The sequence below is a fragment of the Saccoglossus kowalevskii genome, chromosome 13 (assembly GCF_978046115.1).
Source record: "Saccoglossus kowalevskii chromosome 13, keSacKowa6.1, whole genome shotgun sequence".
In the NCBI taxonomy this organism is placed as follows: domain Eukaryota; kingdom Metazoa; phylum Hemichordata; class Enteropneusta; family Harrimaniidae; genus Saccoglossus; species Saccoglossus kowalevskii.
This window is the reverse complement of record NC_140653.1, coordinates 35,143,540-35,161,780: the sequence shown is the minus strand read 5'-3', so window position 1 is coordinate 35,161,780 and position 18,241 is coordinate 35,143,540. Positions and strand designations below refer to the sequence as shown.

General features: G+C 39.5%; 20 non-coding genes across 20 annotated transcripts; all 20 read right to left on the bottom strand.

The window, feature by feature from the left end:
• Window positions 1–154: 154 nt before the first annotated feature.
• On the bottom strand, window positions 155–240 carry TRNAF-GAA (transfer RNA phenylalanine (anticodon GAA)). The gene has a single exon. It is a non-coding gene; the product is annotated as a tRNA-Phe (tRNA).
• A 1,746-nt stretch (window positions 241–1,986) lies between these two features.
• Window positions 1,987–2,072, bottom strand: TRNAF-GAA (transfer RNA phenylalanine (anticodon GAA)). Its single transcript has one exon. It is a non-coding gene; the product is annotated as a tRNA-Phe (tRNA).
• A 372-nt stretch (window positions 2,073–2,444) lies between these two features.
• Window positions 2,445–2,530, bottom strand: TRNAF-GAA (transfer RNA phenylalanine (anticodon GAA)). Its single transcript has one exon. It is a non-coding gene; the product is annotated as a tRNA-Phe (tRNA).
• Window positions 2,531–2,902: 372 nt separating this feature from the next.
• Window positions 2,903–2,988, bottom strand: TRNAF-GAA (transfer RNA phenylalanine (anticodon GAA)). The gene has a single exon. It is a non-coding gene; the product is annotated as a tRNA-Phe (tRNA).
• A 3,096-nt stretch (window positions 2,989–6,084) lies between these two features.
• TRNAF-GAA (transfer RNA phenylalanine (anticodon GAA)) lies at window positions 6,085–6,170 on the bottom strand. Its single transcript has one exon. It is a non-coding gene; the product is annotated as a tRNA-Phe (tRNA).
• Window positions 6,171–6,543: 373 nt separating this feature from the next.
• Window positions 6,544–6,629, bottom strand: TRNAF-GAA (transfer RNA phenylalanine (anticodon GAA)). The gene has a single exon. It is a non-coding gene; the product is annotated as a tRNA-Phe (tRNA).
• Window positions 6,630–7,001: 372 nt separating this feature from the next.
• On the bottom strand, window positions 7,002–7,087 carry TRNAF-GAA (transfer RNA phenylalanine (anticodon GAA)). The gene has a single exon. It is a non-coding gene; the product is annotated as a tRNA-Phe (tRNA).
• Window positions 7,088–8,355: 1,268 nt separating this feature from the next.
• TRNAF-GAA (transfer RNA phenylalanine (anticodon GAA)) lies at window positions 8,356–8,441 on the bottom strand. The gene has a single exon. It is a non-coding gene; the product is annotated as a tRNA-Phe (tRNA).
• An 815-nt stretch (window positions 8,442–9,256) lies between these two features.
• TRNAF-GAA (transfer RNA phenylalanine (anticodon GAA)) lies at window positions 9,257–9,342 on the bottom strand. The gene has a single exon. It is a non-coding gene; the product is annotated as a tRNA-Phe (tRNA).
• Window positions 9,343–10,632: 1,290 nt separating this feature from the next.
• TRNAF-GAA (transfer RNA phenylalanine (anticodon GAA)) lies at window positions 10,633–10,718 on the bottom strand. The gene has a single exon. It is a non-coding gene; the product is annotated as a tRNA-Phe (tRNA).
• Window positions 10,719–11,090: 372 nt separating this feature from the next.
• On the bottom strand, window positions 11,091–11,176 carry TRNAF-GAA (transfer RNA phenylalanine (anticodon GAA)). Its single transcript has one exon. It is a non-coding gene; the product is annotated as a tRNA-Phe (tRNA).
• A 350-nt stretch (window positions 11,177–11,526) lies between these two features.
• Window positions 11,527–11,612, bottom strand: TRNAF-GAA (transfer RNA phenylalanine (anticodon GAA)). The gene has a single exon. It is a non-coding gene; the product is annotated as a tRNA-Phe (tRNA).
• Window positions 11,613–12,880: 1,268 nt separating this feature from the next.
• On the bottom strand, window positions 12,881–12,966 carry TRNAF-GAA (transfer RNA phenylalanine (anticodon GAA)). The gene has a single exon. It is a non-coding gene; the product is annotated as a tRNA-Phe (tRNA).
• An 832-nt stretch (window positions 12,967–13,798) lies between these two features.
• Window positions 13,799–13,883, bottom strand: TRNAF-GAA (transfer RNA phenylalanine (anticodon GAA)). The gene has a single exon. It is a non-coding gene; the product is annotated as a tRNA-Phe (tRNA).
• Window positions 13,884–14,257: 374 nt separating this feature from the next.
• Window positions 14,258–14,343, bottom strand: TRNAF-GAA (transfer RNA phenylalanine (anticodon GAA)). Its single transcript has one exon. It is a non-coding gene; the product is annotated as a tRNA-Phe (tRNA).
• An 826-nt stretch (window positions 14,344–15,169) lies between these two features.
• TRNAF-GAA (transfer RNA phenylalanine (anticodon GAA)) lies at window positions 15,170–15,255 on the bottom strand. The gene has a single exon. It is a non-coding gene; the product is annotated as a tRNA-Phe (tRNA).
• An 832-nt stretch (window positions 15,256–16,087) lies between these two features.
• TRNAF-GAA (transfer RNA phenylalanine (anticodon GAA)) lies at window positions 16,088–16,173 on the bottom strand. The gene has a single exon. It is a non-coding gene; the product is annotated as a tRNA-Phe (tRNA).
• Window positions 16,174–16,545: 372 nt separating this feature from the next.
• TRNAF-GAA (transfer RNA phenylalanine (anticodon GAA)) lies at window positions 16,546–16,631 on the bottom strand. The gene has a single exon. It is a non-coding gene; the product is annotated as a tRNA-Phe (tRNA).
• An 831-nt stretch (window positions 16,632–17,462) lies between these two features.
• TRNAF-GAA (transfer RNA phenylalanine (anticodon GAA)) lies at window positions 17,463–17,547 on the bottom strand. Its single transcript has one exon. It is a non-coding gene; the product is annotated as a tRNA-Phe (tRNA).
• A 374-nt stretch (window positions 17,548–17,921) lies between these two features.
• On the bottom strand, window positions 17,922–18,007 carry TRNAF-GAA (transfer RNA phenylalanine (anticodon GAA)). The gene has a single exon. It is a non-coding gene; the product is annotated as a tRNA-Phe (tRNA).
• Between the last annotated feature and the right edge of the window lie 234 nt (window positions 18,008–18,241).

Sequence of the window (18,241 nt, the reverse complement as noted above, 5' to 3'; positions counted from 1 at the left end):
AAAGTTTGCTATGGTCGAACTCTGGATACTGCGTTTGAATCAGACAGAATACGCATACCGTATTTGTGTTAAGTGGTTTCTGTCCACGCAATTCAAACTGTATTGTTAGATTGTTCAATCATTGATAAAATAATTGCCGAAACCCGGGACAATTCACCGAACTCGTGGAAGTTCGCCGGGGTTTGAACCAGGGACGTTTAGATCTTCAGTCTAACGCTCTCCCAACTGAGCTATTTCGGCATATGAAACATTTAATCTACCGTAAAGTTGAACTTTTTGCAGGAAATAACCAAGAATTTATGGTCTATAAATGGTTGTACCTTTTTATCCTCAGATGAATGTGCATTCGTTTTACTTTAAAATCACCCTTTTTGATAAGGCAGGTGAACTTCTGATAGGGCGTTTCACAGGACAATACACCGGATATGGTATTTCTTTTTCGCAGGTTTGTGTTTGCAAAGTTTGCCATGGTCGAACTCTGGATACTGCGTTTGAATCAGACAGAATACGGCATACCGTATTTGTGTTAAGTGGTTTCTGTCCACGCAATTCAAACTGTATTGTTCGATTGTTCAATCATTGATAAAATAATTGCCGAAACCCGGGACAATTCACCGAACTCGTGGAAGTTCACCGGGGTTTGAACCAGGGACCTTTAGATCTTCAGTATAACGCTCTCCCAACTGAGCTATTTCGGCATATGAAACATTTAATCTACCGTAAAGTTGAACTTTTTGCAGGAAATAACCAAGAATTTATGGTCTATAAATGGTTGTACCTTTTTATCCTCAGATGAATGTGCATTCGTTTTACTTTAAAATCACCCTTTTTGATAAGGCAGGTGAACTTCTGATAGGGCGTTTCACAGGACAATACACCGGATATGGTATTTCTTTTTCGCATGTTTGTGTTTGCAAAGTTTGCCATGGTCGAACTCTGGATACTGCGTTTGAATCAGACAGAATAGGGCATACCATATTTGTGTTAAGTGGTTTCTGTCCACGCAATTCAAACTGTATTGTTCGATTGTTCAATCATTGATAAAATAATTGCCGAAACCCGGGACAATTCACCGAACTCGTGGAAGTTCACCGGGGTTTGAACCAGGGACCTATAGATCTTCAGTATAACGCTCTCCCAACTGAGCTATTTCGGCATATGAAACATTTAATCTACCGTAAAGTTGAACTTTTTGCTGGAAATAACCAAGAATTTATGGTCTATAAACGGTTGTACCTTTTTATCCTCAGGTGAATGTGCATTCGTTTTATTTTAAAATCACCCTTTTTGATAAGGCAGGCGAACTTCTGACAGGGCGTTTTCACAGGACAATACACCGGATATGGTATTTCTTTTACGCATGTGTGTTTTTGCAAAGTTTGCCTTGGTCGAACTCTGGATGCAGCGTTTGAATCAGACAGAATACGGGATACCGTATTTGTGTTATGTTGTTTCTGTACACGCAATTCAAACTGTATTGTTCGATTGTTCAATCATTGATAAAATAATTACTGAAACCCGGGAAAATTCACCGAACTCTTGGAAGTTCGACGGGGTTTGAACAAGGGACCTTTAGATCTTAGTCTAACGCTCTCCCAACTGAGCTATTTCGGCATATGAAACTTTTAATCTACCGAAAAATTGAACTTTTTGCTGAAAATAACCAAGAATTTATGGTTTATAAACGGTTGTACCTTATTATCCGCTGGTGAATGTGCATTCGTTTTACTTTAAAATCACCCTCTTTTAATAAGGCAGGTGAACTTCTGATAGGGCGTTTCACAGGACAATACACCGTATATGGTATTTCTCTTTCGCAGGTTTGTGTTTGCAAAGTTTGCTATGGTCGAACTCTGGATACTGCGTTTGAATCAGACAGAATACGCATACCGTATTTGTGTTAAGTGGTTTCTGTCCACGCAATTCAAACTGTATTGTTAGATTGTTCAATCATTGATAAAATAATTGCCGAAACCCGGGACAATTCACCGAACTCGTGGAAGTTCGCCGGGGTTTGAACCAGGGACCTTTAGATCTTCAGTCTAACGCTCTCCCAACTGAGCTATTTCGGCATATGAAACATTTAATCTACCGTAAAGTTGAACTTTTTGCTGGAAATAACCAAGAATTTATGGTCTATAAACGGTTGTACCTTTTTATCCTCAGGTGAATGTGCATTCGTTTTACTTTAAAATCACTTTTTTTGATAAGGCAGGTGAACTTCTGACAGGGCGTTTCACAGGACAATACACCGGATATGGTATTTCTTTTACGCATGTGTGTTTTTGCATAGTTTGCCTTGGTCGAACTCTGGATACAGCGTTTGAATCAGACAGAATACGGGATACCGTATTTGTGTTAAGTTGTTTCTGTACACGCAATTCAAACTGTATTGTTCGATTGTTCAATCATTGATAAAATAATTGCCGAAACCCGGGACAATTCACCGAACTCGTGGAAGTTCGCCGGGGTTTGAACCAGGGACCTTTAGATCTTCAGTCTAACGCTCTCCCAACTGAGCTATTTCGGCATATGAAACATTTAATCTACCGTAAAGTTGAACTTTTTGCTGGAAATAACCAAGAATTTATGGTCTATAAACGGTTGTACCTTTTTATCCTCAGGTGAATGTGCATTCGTTTTACTTTAAAATCACTTTTTTTGATAAGGCAGGTGAACTTCTGATAGGGCGTTTCACAGGACAATACACCGGATATGGTATTTCTTTTTCGCAGGTTTGTGTTTGCAAAGTTTGCCATGGTCGAACTCTGGATACTGCGTTTGAATCAGACAGAATACGGCATACCGTATTTGTGTTAAGTGGTTTCTGTCCACGCAATTCAAACTGTATTGTTCGATTGTTCAGTCAATGATAAAATAATTGCCGAAACCCGGGACAATTCACCGAACTCGTGGAAGTTCGCCGGGGTTTGAACCAGGGACCTTTAGATCTTCAGTCTAACGCTCTCCCAACTGAGCTATTTCGGCATATGAATCATATAATCTACCGTAAATTTGAACTTTTTGCTGGAAATAACCAAGCATTTATGGTATATAAACGGTTGTACTTTTTTATCCTCGGGTGAATGTGCATTCGTTTTACTTTAAAATCACTCTTGATAGGGCGTTTTCACAGGACAATACATCGGATATGTTATTTCTGTTACGCATGTTTGCAGTTGCAAAGTTTGCAATGGTCGAACTTTATAGAGAGCGTTTGAATCAGACAGAATACGGGATACCGTATTTGTGTTAAGTTGTTTCTGTACACGCAATTCAAACTGTATTGTTCGATTGTTCAGTCAATGATAAAATAATTGCCGAAACCCGGGACAATTCACCGAACTCGTGGAAGTTCGCCGGGGTTTGAACAAGGGACCTTTAGATCTTCAGTCTAACGCTCTCCCAACTGAGCTATTTCGGCATATGAAACTTTTAATCTACCGTAAAATTGAACTTTTTGCTGGAAATAAACAAGAATTTATGGTTTATAAACGGTTGTACCTTTTTATCCTCGGGTGAATGTGCATTCGTTTTACTTTAAAATCACCCTTTTCGATAAGGCAGGTGAACTTCTGATAGGGCGTTTCACAGGACAATACACCGGATATGGTATTTCTTTTTCGCAGGTTTGTGTTTGCAAAGTTTGCCATGGTCGAACTCTGGATACTGCGTTTGAATCAGACAGAATACGGCATACCGTATTTGTGTTAAGTGGTTTCTGTCCACGCAATTCAAACTGTATTGTTCGATTGTTCAATCATTGATAAAATAATTGCCGAAACCCGGGACAATTCACCAAACTCGTGGAAGTTCGCCGGGGTTTGAACGAGGGACCTTTAGATCTTCAGTCTAACGCTCTCCCAACTGAGCTATTTCGGCATATGAAACTTTTAATCTACCGTAAAATTGAACTTTTTGCTGGAAATAACCAAGAATCTATGGTCTATAAACGGTTGTACCTTTTTATCCTCGGGTGAATGTGCATTCGTTTAACTTTAAAATCACCCTTTTTGATAAGGCAGGTGAACTTCTGATAGGGCGTTTCACAGGACAATACACCGGATATGGTATTTCTTTTTCGCAGGTTTGTGTTTGCAAAGTTTGCTATGGTCGATCTCTGGATACTGCGTTTGAATCAGACAGAATACGCATACCGTATTTGTGTTAAGTGGTTTCTGTCCACGCAATTCAAACTGTATTGTTAGATTGTTCAATCATTGATAAAATAATTGCCGAAACCCGGGACAATTCACCGAACTCGTGGAAGTTCGCGGGGTTTGAACCAGGGACGTTTAGATCTTCAGTCTAACGCTCTCCCAACTGAGCTATTTCGGCATATGAAACATTTAATCTACCGTAAAGTTGAACTTTTTGCAGGAAATAACCAAGAATTTATGGTCTATAAATGGTTGTACCTTTTTATCCTCAGATGAATGTGCATTCGTTTTACTTTAAAATCACCCTTTTTGATAAGGCAGGTGAACTTCTGATAGGGCGTTTCACAGGACAATACACCGGATATGGTATTTCTTTTTCGCAGGTTTGTGTTTGCAAAGTTTGCCATGGTCGAACTCTGGATACTGCGTTTGAATCAGACAGAATACGGCATACCGTATTTGTGTTAAGTGGTTTCTGTCCACGCAATTCAAACTGTATTGTTCGATTGTTCAATCATTGATAAAATAATTGCCGAAACCCGGGACAATTCACCGAACTCGTGGAAGTTCACCGGGGTTTGAACCAGGGACCTTTAGATCTTCAGTATAACGCTCTCCCAACTGAGCTATTTCGGCATATGAAACATTTAATCTACCGTAAAGTTGAACTTTTTGCAGGAAATAACCAAGAATTTATGGTCTATAAATGGTTGTACCTTTTTATCCTCAGATGAATGTGCATTCGTTTTACTTTAAAATCACCCTTTTTGATAAGGCAGGTGAACTTCTGATAGGGCGTTTCACAGGACAATACACCGGATATGGTATTTGTTTTTCGCAGGTTTGTGTTTGCAAAGTTTGCCATGGTCGAACTCTGGATACTGCGTTTGAATCAGACAGAATACGGCATACCGTATTTGTGTTAAGTGGTTTCTGTCCACGCAATTCAAACTGTATTGTTCGATTGTTCAATCATTGATAAAATAATTGCCGAAACCCGGGACAATTCACCGAACTCGTGGAAGTTCACCGGGGTTTGAACCAGGGACCTATAGATCTTCAGTATAACGCTCTCCCAACTGAGCTATTTCGGCATATGAAACATTTAATCTACCGTAAAGTTGAACTTTTTGCTGGAAATAACCAAGAATTTATGGTCTATAAACGGTTGTACCTTTTTATCCTCAGGTGAATGTGCATTCGTTTTATTTTAAAATCACCCTTTTTGATAAGGCAGGCGAACTTCTGACAGGGCGTTTTCACAGGACAATACACCGGATATGGTATTTCTTTTACGCATGTGTGTTTTTGCAAAGTTTGCCTTGGTCGAACTCTGGATGCAGCGTTTGAATCAGACAGAATACGGGATACCGTATTTGTGTTAAGTTGTTTCTGTACACGCAATTCAAACTGTATTGTTCGATTGTTCAATCATTGATAAAATAATTACTGAAACCCGGGAAAATTCACCGAACTCTTGGAAGTTCGACGGGGTTTGAACAAGGGACCTTTAGATCTTAGTCTAACGCTCTCCCAACTGAGCTATTTCGGCATATGAAACTTTTAATCTACCGAAAAATTGAACTTTTTGCTGAAAATAACCAAGAATTTATGGTTTATAAACGGTTGTACCTTATTATCCGCTGGTGAATGTGCATTCGTTTTACTTTAAAATCACCCTCTTTTAATAAGGCAGGTGAACTTCTGATAGGGCGTTTCACAGGACAATACACCGTATATGGTATTTCTCTTTCGCAGGTTTGTGTTTGCAAAGTTTGCTATGGTCGAACTCTGGATACTGCGTTTGAATCAGACAGAATACGCATACCGTATTTGTGTTAAGTGGTTTCTGTCCACGCAATTCAAACTGTATTGTTAGATTGTTCAATCATTGATAAAAGAATTGCCGAAACCCGGGACAATTCACCGAACTCGTGGAAGTTCGCCGGGGTTTGAACCAGGGACCTTTAGATCTTCAGTCTAACGCTCTCCCAACTGAGCTATTTCGGCATATGAAACATTTAATCTACCGTAAAGTTGAACTTTTTGCTGGAAATAACCAAGAATTTATGGTCTATAAACGGTTGTACCTTTTTATCCTCAGGTGAATGTGCATTCGTTTTATTTTAAAATCACCCTTTTTGATAAGGCAGGCGAACTTCTGACAGGGCGTTTTCACAGGACAATACACCGGATATGGTATTTCTTTTACGCATGTGTGTTTTTGCATAGTTTGCCTTGGTCGAACTCTGGATACAGCGTTTGAATCAGACAGAATACGGGATACCGTATTTGTGTTAAGTTGTTTCTGTCCACGCAATTCAAACTGTATTGTTCGATTGTTCAATCATTGATAAAATAATTGCCGAAACCCGGGACAATTCACCGAACTCGTGGAAGTTCGCCGGGGTTTGAACCAGGGACCTTTAGATCTTCAGTCTAACGCTCTCCCAACTGAGCTATTTCGGCATATGAAACATTTAATCTACCGTAAAGTTGAACTTTTTGCTGGAAATAACCAAGAATTTATGGTCTATAAACGGTTGTACCTTTTTATCCTCAGGTGAATGTGCATTCGTTTTACTTTAAAATCACTTTTTTTGATAAGGCAGGTGAACTTCTGATAGGGCGTTTCACAGGACAATACACCGGATATGGTATTTCTTTTTCGCAGGTTTGTGTTTGCAAAGTTTGCCATGGTCGAACTCTGGATACTGCGTTTGAATCAGACAGAATACGGCATACCGTATTTGTGTTAAGTGGTTTCTGTCCACGCAATTCAAACTGTATTGTTCGATTGTTCAGTCAATGATAAAATAATTGCCGAAACCCGGGACAATTCACCGAACTCGTGGAAGTTCGCCGGGGTTTGAACCAGGGACCTTTAGATCTTCAGTCTAACGCTCTCCCAACTGAGCTATTTCGGCATATGAATCATATAATCTACCGTAAATTTGAACTTTTTGCTGGAAATAACCAAGCATTTATGGTATATAAACGGTTGTACTTTTTTATCCTCGGGTGAATGTGCATTCGTTTTACTTTAAAATCACTCTTGATAGGGCGTTTTCACAGGACAATACACCGGATATGGTATTTCTTTTACGCAGGTTTGTAGTTGCAAAATTTGCAATGGTCGACTTCTGGATAAGGCGTTTGAATCAGACAGAATACGGGATGCCGTATTTGTGTTAAGTGGTTTCTGACCACGCAATTCAAACTGTATTGTTCAATTGTTCAGTCAATGATAAAATAATTGCCGAAACCCGGGACAATTCACCGAACTCGTGGAAGTTCGCCGGGGTTTGAACAAGGGACCTTTAGATCTTCAGTCTAACGCTCTCCCAACTGAGCTATTTCGGCATATGAAACCTTTAATCTACCATAAAATTGAACTTTTTGCTGGAAATAACCAAGAATTTATGGTTTATAAATGGTTGTACCTTTTTATCCTCGGGTGATTGTGCATTCGTTTTACTTTAAAATCACCCTTTTTGATAAGGCAGGTGAACTTCTGATAGGGCGTTTCACAGGACAATAACACCGGATAGGGTATTTCTTTTACGCATGTGTGTTTTTGCAAAGTTTGCCTTGGTCGAACTCTGGATACAGCGTTTGAATCAGACAGAATACGGGATACCGTATTTGTGCTAAGTTGTTTCTGTACACGCAATTCAAACTGTATTGTTCGATTGTTCAATCATTGATAAAATAATTGCCGAAACCCGGGACAATTCACCGAACTCGTGGAAGTTCGCCGGGGTTTGAACCAGGTACCTTTAGATCTTCAGTCTAACGCTCTCCCAACTGAGCTATTTCGGCATATGAAACTTCTGATCTACCGTAAAATTGAACTTTTTGCTGGAAATAACCAAGAATTTATGGTTTATAAACGGTTGTACCTTTTTATCCTCAGGTGAATGTGCATTCGTTTTACTTTAAAATCACCCTTTTTGATAAGGCAGGCGAACTTCTGATAGGGCGTTTCACAGGACAATAACACCGGATATGGTATTTCTTTTACGCATGTTTCCAGTTGCAATGTTTGCATTGGTCGAACTTTATAAAGAGCGTTTGAATCAGACAGAATACGGGATACCGTATTTGTGTTAAGTTGTTTCTGTACACGCAATTCAAACTGTATTGTTCGATTGTTCAATCATTGATAAAATAATTGCGGAAACTCGGGACAATTCACCGAACTCGTGGAAGTTCGCCGGGGTTTGAACCAGGGACCTTTAGATCTTCAGTCTAACGCTCTCCCAACTGAGCTATTTCGGCATATGAAACTTTTAATCTACCGAAAAATTGAACTTTTTGCTGGAAATAACCAAGAATTTATGGTTTATAAACGGTTGTACCTTTTTATCCGCGGGTGAATGTGCATTCGTTTTACTTTAAAATCACCCTTTTTGATAAGGCAGGCGAACTTCTGATAGGGCGTTTTCACAGGACAATACATCGGATATGTTATTTATGTTATGCAGGTTTGCAGTTGCAAAGTTTGCAATGGTCGACCTCTGGATACAGCGTTTGAATCAGACAGAATACGGGATACCGTATGTTTGTTAAGTTGTTTCTGTACACGCAATTCAAACTGTATTGTTCGATTGTTCAATCATTGATAAAATAATTGCGGAAACCCGGGACACTTCACCGAACTCGTGGAAATTCGCCGGGGTTTGAACCAGGGACCTTTAGATCTTCAGTCTAACGCTCTCCCAAATGAGCTATTTCGGCATATGAAACATTTAATCTACTGTAAAGTTAAACCAAGAATTTATGGTCTATAAACGGTTGTACCTTTTTATCCTCAGGTGAATGTGCATTCGTTTTATTTTAAAATCACCCTTTTTGATAAGGCAGGTGAACTTCTGACAGGGCGTTTTCACAGGACAATACACCGGATATGGTATTTCTTTTACGCATGTGTGTTTTTGCAAAGTTTGCCTTGGTCGAACTCTGGATACAGCGTTTGAATCAGACAGAATACGGCATACCGTATTTGCGTTAAGTGGTTTCTGTCCACGCAATTCAAACTGTATTGTTCGATTGTTCAATCATTGATGAAATAATTGCCGAAACCCGGGACAATTCACCGAACTCGTGGAAGTTCGCCGGGGTTTGAACCAGGGACCTTTAGATTTTCAGTCTAACGCTCTCCCAACTGAGCTATTTCGGCATATGAAACTTTTAATCTACCGTAAAATTGAACTTTTTGCTGGAAATAACCAAGAATTTATGGTTTATAAACGGTTGTACCTTTTTATCCTCGGGTGAATGTGCATTCGTTTTACTTTAAAATCACCCTTTTTGATAAGGCAGGTGAACTTCTGATAGGGCGTTTCACAGGACAATACACCGGATATGGTATTTCTTTTTCGCAGGTTTGTGTTTGCAAAGTTTGCCATGGTCGAACTCTGGATACTGCGTTTGAATCAGACAGAATACGGCATACCGTATTTGTGTTATGTGGTTTCTGTCCACGCAATTCAAACTGTATTGTTCGATTGTTCAATCATTGATAAAATAATTGCCGAAACCCGGGACAATTCACCGAACTCGTGGAAGTTCACCGGGGTTAGAACCAGGGACCTTTAGATCTTCAGTCTAACGCTCTCCCAACTGAACTATTTCGGCACATGAAACTTTTAATCTACCGTAAAATTGAACTTTTTGCTGGAAATAACCAAGAATTTATGGTTTATAAACGGTTGTAACTTTTTTATCCTCGGGTGAATGTGCATTCGTTTTACTTTAAAATCACCCTTTTTGATAAGGCAGGTGAACTACTGATAGGGCGTTTCACAGGACAATACACCGGATATGGTATTTCTTTTTCGCAGGTTTGTGTTTGCAAAGTTTGCCATGGTCGAACTCTGGATACTGCGTTTGAATCAGACAGAATACGGCATACCGTATTTGTGTTAAGTGGTTTCTGTCCACGCAATTCAAACTGTATTGTTCGATTGTTCAATCATTCATAAAAAAATAGCCGAAACCCGGGACAATTCACCAAACTCGTGGAAGTTCGCCGGGGTTTGAACCAGGCACCTTTAGATCTTCAGTCTAACGCTCTCCCAACTGAGCTATTTCGGCATATGAAACATTTAATCTACCGTAAAGTTGAACTTTTTGATGGAAATAACCAAGAATTTATGGTCTATAAACGGTTGTACCTTTTTATCCTCAGGTGAATGTGCATTCGTTTTACTTTAAAATCACCCTTTTTGATAAGGCAAGCGAACTTCTGATAGGGCGTTTTCACAGGACAATACACCGGATATGTTATTTCTGTTACGCAGGTTTGCAGTTGCAAACTTTGCAATGGTCGACCTCTGGATACAGCGTTTGAATCAGACAGAATACGGGATACCGTATTTGTGTTAAGTTGTTTCTGTACACGCAATTCAAACTGTATTGTTCGATTGTTCAATCATTGATAAAATAATTGCCGAAACCCGGGACAATTCACCGAACTCGTGGAAGTTCGCCGGGGTTTGAACCAGGGACCTTTAGATCTTCAGTCTAACGCTCTCCCAACTGAGCTATTTCGGCATATGAAACATTTAATCTACCGTAAAGTTGAACTTTTTGCTGGAAATAACCAAGAATTTATGGTCTATAAACGGTTGTACCTTTTTATCCTCAGGTGAATGTGCATTCGTTTTACTTTAAAATCACTTTTTTTGATAAGGCAGGTGAACTTCTGATAGGGCGTTTCACAGGACAATACACCGGATATGGTATTTCTTTTTCGCAGGTTTGTGTTTGCAAAGTTTGCCATGGTCGAACTCTGGATACTGCGTTTGAATCAGACAGAATACGGCATACCGTATTTGTGTTAAGTGGTTTCTGTCCACGCAATTCAAACTGTATTGTTCGATTGTTCAGTCAATGATAAAATAATTGCCGAAACCCGGGACAATTCACCGAACTCGTGGAAGTTCGCCGGGGTTTGAACCAGGGACCTTTAGATCTTCAGTCTAACGCTCTCCCAACTGAGCTATTTCGGCATATGAATCATATAATCTACCGTAAATTTGAACTTTTTGCTGGAAATAACCAAGCATTTATGGTATATAAACGGTTGTACTTTTTTATCCTCGGGTGAATGTGCATTCGTTTTACTTTAAAATCACTCTTGATAGGGCGTTTTCACAGGACAATACACCGGATATGGTATTTCTTTTACGCAGGTTTGTAGTTGCAAAATTTGCAATGGTCGACTTCTGGATAAGGCGTTTGAATCAGACAGAATACGGGATGCCGTATTTGTGTTAAGTGGTTTCTGACCACGCAATTCAAACTGTATTGTTCAATTGTTCAGTCAATGATAAAATAATTGCCGAAACCCGGGACAATTCACCGAACTCGTGGAAGTTCGCCGGGGTTTGAACCAGGGACCTTTAGATCTTCAGTCTAACGCTCTCCCAACTGAGCTATTTCGGCATATGAAACCTTTAATCTACCATAAAATTGAACTTTTTGCTGGAAATAACCAAGAATTTATGGTTTATAAATGGTTGTACCTTTTTATCCTCGGGTGATTGTGCATTCGTTTTACTTTAAAATCACCCTTTTTGATAAGGCAGGTGAACTTCTGATAGGGCGTTTCACAGGACAATAACACCGGATAGGGTATTTCTTTTACGCATGTGTGTTTTTGCAAAGTTTGCCTTGGTCGAACTCTGGATACAGCGTTTGAATCAGACAGAATACGGGATACCGTATTTGTCTTAAGTTGTTTCTGTACACGCAATTCAAACTGTATTGTTCGATTGTTCAATCATTGATAAAGTAATTGCCGAAACCCGGGACAATTCACCGAACTCGTGGAAGTTCGCCGGGGTTTGAACAAGGGACCTTTAGATCTTCAGTCTAACGCTCTCCCAACTGAGCTATTTCGGCATATGAAACTTTTAATCTACCGTAAAATTGAACTTTTGGCTGGAAATAATCAAGAATTTATGGTTTATAAACGGTTGTACCTTTTTATCCGCGGGTGAATGTGCATTCGTTTTACTTTAAAATCACCCTTTTTGATAAGGCAGGTGAACTTCCGACAGGGCGTTTTCACAGGACAATTCACCGGATATGGTATTTCTTTTACACATGTGTGTTTTTGCAAAGTTTGCCTTGGTCGAACCATGGATACAGCGTTTGAATCAGACAGAATACGGGATACCGTATTTGTGTTAAGTTGTTTCTGTACACGCAATTCAAACTGTATTGTTCGATTGTTCAATCATTGATAAAATAATTGCCGAAACCCGGGACAATTCACCGAACTCGTGGAAGTTCGCCGGGGTTTGAACAAGGGACCTTTAGATCTTCAGTCTAACGCTCTCCCAACTGAGCTATTTCGGCATATGAAACATATAATCTACCGTAAATTTGAACTTTTTGCTGGAAATAACCAAGCATTTATGGTATATAAACGGTTGTACTTTTTTATCCTCGGGTGAATGTGCATTCGTTTTACTTTAAAATCACTCTTGATAGGGCGTTTTCACAGGACAATACACCGGATATGGTATTTCTTTTACGCAGGTTTGTAGTTGCAAAATTTGCAATGGTCGACCTCTGGATAAGGCGTTTGAATCAGACAGAATACGGGATGCCGTATTTGTGTTAAGTGGTTTCTGACCACGCAATTCAAACTGTATTGTTCGATTGTTCAGTCAATGATAAAATAATTGCCGAAACCCGGGACAATTCACCGAACTCGTGGAAGTTCGCCGGGGTTTGAACCAGGGACCTTTAGATCTTCAGTCTAACGCTCTCCCAACTGAGCTATTTCGGCATATGAATCCTTTAATCTACCGTAAAATTGAACTTTTTGCTGGAAATAACCAAGAATTTATGGTTTATAAATGGTTGTACCTTTTTATCCTCGGGTGAATGTGCATTCGTTTTACTTTAAAATCACCCTTTTTGATAAGGCAGGTGAACTTCTGATAGGGCGTTTCACAGGACAATAACACCGGATATGGTATTTCTTTTACGCATGTGTGTTTTTGCAAAGTTTGCCTTGGTCGAACTCTGGATACAGCGTTTGAATCAGACAGAATACGGGATACCGTATTTGTCTTAAGTTGTTTCTGTACACGCAATTCAAACTGTATTGTTCGATTGCTCAATCATTGATAAAATAATTGCCGAAACCCGGGACAATTCATCGAACTCGTGGAAGTTCGCCGGGGTTTGAACAAGGGACCTTTAGATCTTCAGTCTAACGCTCTCCCAACTGAGCTATTTCGGCATATGAAACTTTTAATCTACCGTAAAATTGAACTTTTGGCTGGAAATAATCAAGAATTTATGGTTTATAAACGGTTGTACCTTTTTATCCTCAGGTGAATGTGCATTCGTTTTATTTTAAAATCACCCTTTTTGATAAGGCAGGCGAACTTCTGACAGGGCGTTTTCACAGGACAATACACCGGATATGGTATTTCTTTTACGCATGTGTGTTTTTGCAAAGTTTGCCTTGGTCGAACTCTGGATACAGCGTTTGAATCAGACAGAATACGGGATACCGTATTTGTGTTAAGTTGTTTCTGTACACGCAATTCAAACTGTATTGTTCGATTGTTCAATCATTGATAAAATAATTGCCGAAAACCGCTACAATTCACCGAACTCGTGGAAGTTCGCCGGGGTTTGAACCAGGACCTTTAGATCTTCAGTCTAACGCTCTCCCAACTGAGCTATTTCGGCATATGAAAATTTTAATCTACCGTAAAATTGAACTTTTTGCTGGAAATAACCAAGAATTTATGGTTTATAAACGGTTGTACCTTTTTATCCTCGGGTGAATGTGCATTCGTTTTACTTTAAAATCACCCTTTTTGATAAGTCAAGCGAACTCCTGATAGGTAGTTTTCACATGACAATTCACCGGATATGGTATTTCTTTTTCGCAGGTTTGTGTTTGCGAAGTTTGCCATGGTCGATCTCTCGATACAGGCGTTTGAATCAGACAGAATACGGGATACCGTATTTGTGTTAAGTGGTTTCTGTTCGCGCAATTCAAACTGTATTGTTCGATTGTTCAATCATTGATAAAATAATTGCCGAAACCCGGAACAATTCACCGAACTCGTGGAAGTTCGCCGGGGTTTGAACCAGGGACCTTTAGATCTTCAGTCTAACGCTCTCCCAACTGAGCTATTTCGGCATATGAAACTTTTAATCTACCGTAAAATTGAACTTTTTGCTGGAAATAACCAAGAATTTATGGTTTATAAATGGTTGTACCTTTTAATCCTCGGGTGAATGTGCATTCGTTTTACTTTAAAATCACCCTTTTTGATAAGTCAAGCGAACTCCTGATAGATCGTTTTCACAGGACAATTCACCGGATATGGTATTTCTTTTACACATGTGTGTTTTTGCAAAGTTTGCCTTGGTCGAACTCTGGATACAGCATTTGAATCAGACAGAATACGGGATAACGTATTTGTGTTAAGTTGTTTCTGTACACGCAATTCAAACTGTATTGTTCAATCATTGATAAAATAATTGCCGAAACCCGGGACAATTCACCGAACTCGTGGAAGTTCGCCGGGGTTTGAACCAGGGACCTTTAGATCTTCAGTTTAACGCTCTCCCAACTGAGCTATTTCGGCATATGAAACTTTTAATCTACCGTAAAATTGAACTTTTTGCTGGAAATAACCAAGAATTTATGGTTTATAAACGGTTGTACCTTTTTTATCCTCGGGTGAATGTGCATTCGTTTTACTTTAAAATCACCCTTTTTGATAAGTCAAGCGAACTCCTGATAGGTAGTTTTCACATGACAATTTACCGGATATGGTATTTCTTTTTCGCAGGTTTGTGTTTGCGAAGTTTGCCATGGTCGATCTCTCGATACAGGCGTTTGAATCAGACAGAATACGGGATACCGTATTTGTGTTAAGTGGTTTCTGTTCGCGCAATTCAAACTGTATTGTTCGATTGTTCAATCATTGATAAAATAATTGCCGAAACCCGGAACAATTCACCGAACTCGTGGAAGTTCGCCGGGGTTTGAACCAGGGACCTTTAGATCTTCAGTCTAACGCTCTCCCAACTGAGCTATTTCGGCATATGAAACTTTTAATCTACCGTAAAATTGAACTTTTTGCTGGAAATAACCAACAATTTATGGTTTATAAATGGTTGTACCTTTTTATCCTCGGGTGAATGTGCATTCGTTTTACTTTAAAATCACCCTTTTTGATAAGGCAGGTGAACTTCCGACAGGGCGTTTTCACAGGACAATACACCGGATATGGTATTTCTTTTACACATGTGTGTTTTTGCAAAGTTTGCCTTGGTCGAACTCTGGATACAGCATTTGAATCAGACAGAATACGGGATAACGTATTTGTGTTAAGTTGTTTCTGTACACGCAATTCAAACTGTATTGTTCGATTGTTCAATCATTGATAAAATAATTGCCGAAACCCGGGACAATTCACCGAACTCGTGGAAGTTCGCCGGGGTTTGAACCAGGGACCTTTAGATCTTCAGTTTAACGCTCTCCCAACTGAGCTATTTCGGCATATGAAACTTTTAATCTACCGTAAAATTGAACTTTTTGCTGGAAATAACCAAGAATTTATGGTTTATAAACGGTTGTACCTTTTTTATCCTCGGGTGAATGTGCATTCGTTTTACTTTAAAATCACCCTTTTTGATAAGGCAGGTGAACTACTGATAGGGCGTTTCACAGGACAATACACCGGATATGGTATTTCTTTTTCGCAGGTTTGTGTTTGCAAAGTTTGCCATGGTCGAACTCTGGATACTGCGTTTGAATCAGACAGAATACGGCATACCGTATTTGTGTTAAGTGGTTTCTGTCCACGCAATTCAAACTGTATTGTTCGATTGTTCAATCATTCATAAAAAAATTGCCGAAACCCGGGACAATTCACCAAACTCGTGGAAGTTCGCCGGGGTTTGAACCAGGGACCTTTAGATCTTCAGTCTAACGCTCTCCCAACTGAGCTATTTCGGCATATGAAACTTTTAATCTACCGAAAAATTGAACTTTTGCTGGAAATAACCAAGAATTTATGGTTTATAAACGGTTGTACCTTTCAATCCTCGGGTGAATGTGCATTCGTTTTACATTAAAATCACCCTTTTTGATAAGGCAGGTGAACTTCTGATAGGGCGTTTCACATGACAATTCACCGGATATGGTATTTCTTTTTCGCAGGTTTGTGTTTGCGAAGTTTGCCATGGTCGATCTCTCGATACAGGCGTTTGAATCAGACAGAATACGGGATACCGTATTTGTGTTAAGTGGTTTCTGTTCGCGCAATTCAAACTGTATTGTTCGATTGTTCAATCATTGATAAAATAATTGCCGAAACCCGGAACAATTCACCGAACTCGTGGAAGTTCGCCGGGGTTTGAACCAGGGACCTTTAGATCTTCAGTCTAACGCTCTCCCAACTGAGCTATTTCGGCATATGAAACTTTTAATCTACCGTAAAATTGAACTTTTTGCTGGAAATAACCAAGAATTTATGGTTTATAAATGGTTGTACCTTTTTATCCTCGGGTGAATGTGCATTCGTTTTACTTTAAAATCACCCTTTTTGATAAGGCAGGTGAACTTCTGATAGGGCGTTTCACAGGACAATAACACCGGATATGGTATTTCTTTTACGCATGTGTGTTTTTGCAAAGTTTGCCTTGGTCGAACTCTGGATACAGCGTTTGAATCAGACAGAATACGGGATACCGTATTTGTCTTAAGTTGTTTCTGTACACGCAATTCAAACTGTATTGTTCGATTGCTCAATCATTGATAAAATAATTGCCGAAACCCGGGACAATTCATCGAACTCGTGGAAGTTCGCCGGGGTTTGAACAAGGGACCTTTAGATCTTCAGTCTAACGGTCTCCCAACTGAGCTATTTCGGCATATGAAACTTTTAATCTACTGTAAAATTGAACTTTTGGCTGGAAATAATCAAGAATTTATGGTTTATAAACGGTTGTACCTTTTTATCCTCGGGTGAATGTGCATTCGTTTTACTTTAAAATCACCCTTTTTGATAAGGCAGGCGAACTTCTGATAGGGCGTTTCACAGGACAATACACCGGATATGGTATTTCTTTTTCGCAGGTTTGTGTTTGCAAAGATTGCCATGGTCGAACTCTGGATACTGCGTTTGAATCAGACAGAATACGGGATACCGTAATTGTGTTAAGTTGTTTCTGTACACGCAATTCAAACTGTATTGTTCGATTGTTCAATCATTGATAAAATAATTGCCGAAACCCGCGACAATTCACCGAACTCGTGGAAGTTCGCCGGGGTTTGAACCAGGACCTTTAGATCTTCAGTCTAACGCTCTCCCAACTGAGCTATTTCGGCATATGAAAATTTTAATCTACCGTAAAATTGAACTTTTTGCTGGAAATAACCAAGAATTTATGGTTTATAAACGGTTGTACCTTTTTATCCTCGGGTGAATGTGCATTCGTTTTACTTTAAAATCACCCTTTTTGATAAGTCAAGCGAACTCCTGATAGGTAGTTTTCACATGACAATTCACCGGATATGGTATTTCTTTTTCGCAGGTTTGTGTTTGCGAAGTTTGCCATGGTCGATCTCTCGATACAGGCGTTTGAATCAGACAGAATACGGGATACCGTATTTGTGTTAAGTGGTTTCTGTTCGCGCAATTCAAACTGTATTGTTCGATTGTTCAATCATTGATAAAATAATTGCCGAAACCCGGAACAATTCACCGAACTCGTGGAAGTTCGCCGGGGTTTGAACCAGGGACCTTTAGATCTTCAGTCTAACGCTCTCCCAACTGAGCTATTTCGGCATATGAAACTTTTAATCTACCGTAAAATTGAACTTTTTGCTGGAAATAACCAAGAATTTATGGTTTATAAATGGTTGTACCTTTTTATCCTCGGGTGAATGTGCATTCGTTTTACTTTAAAATCACCCTTTTTGATAAGGCAGGTGAACTTCCGACAGGGCGTTTTCACAGGACAATACACCGGATATGGTATTTCTTTTACACATGTGTGTTTTTGCAAAGTTTGCCTTGGTC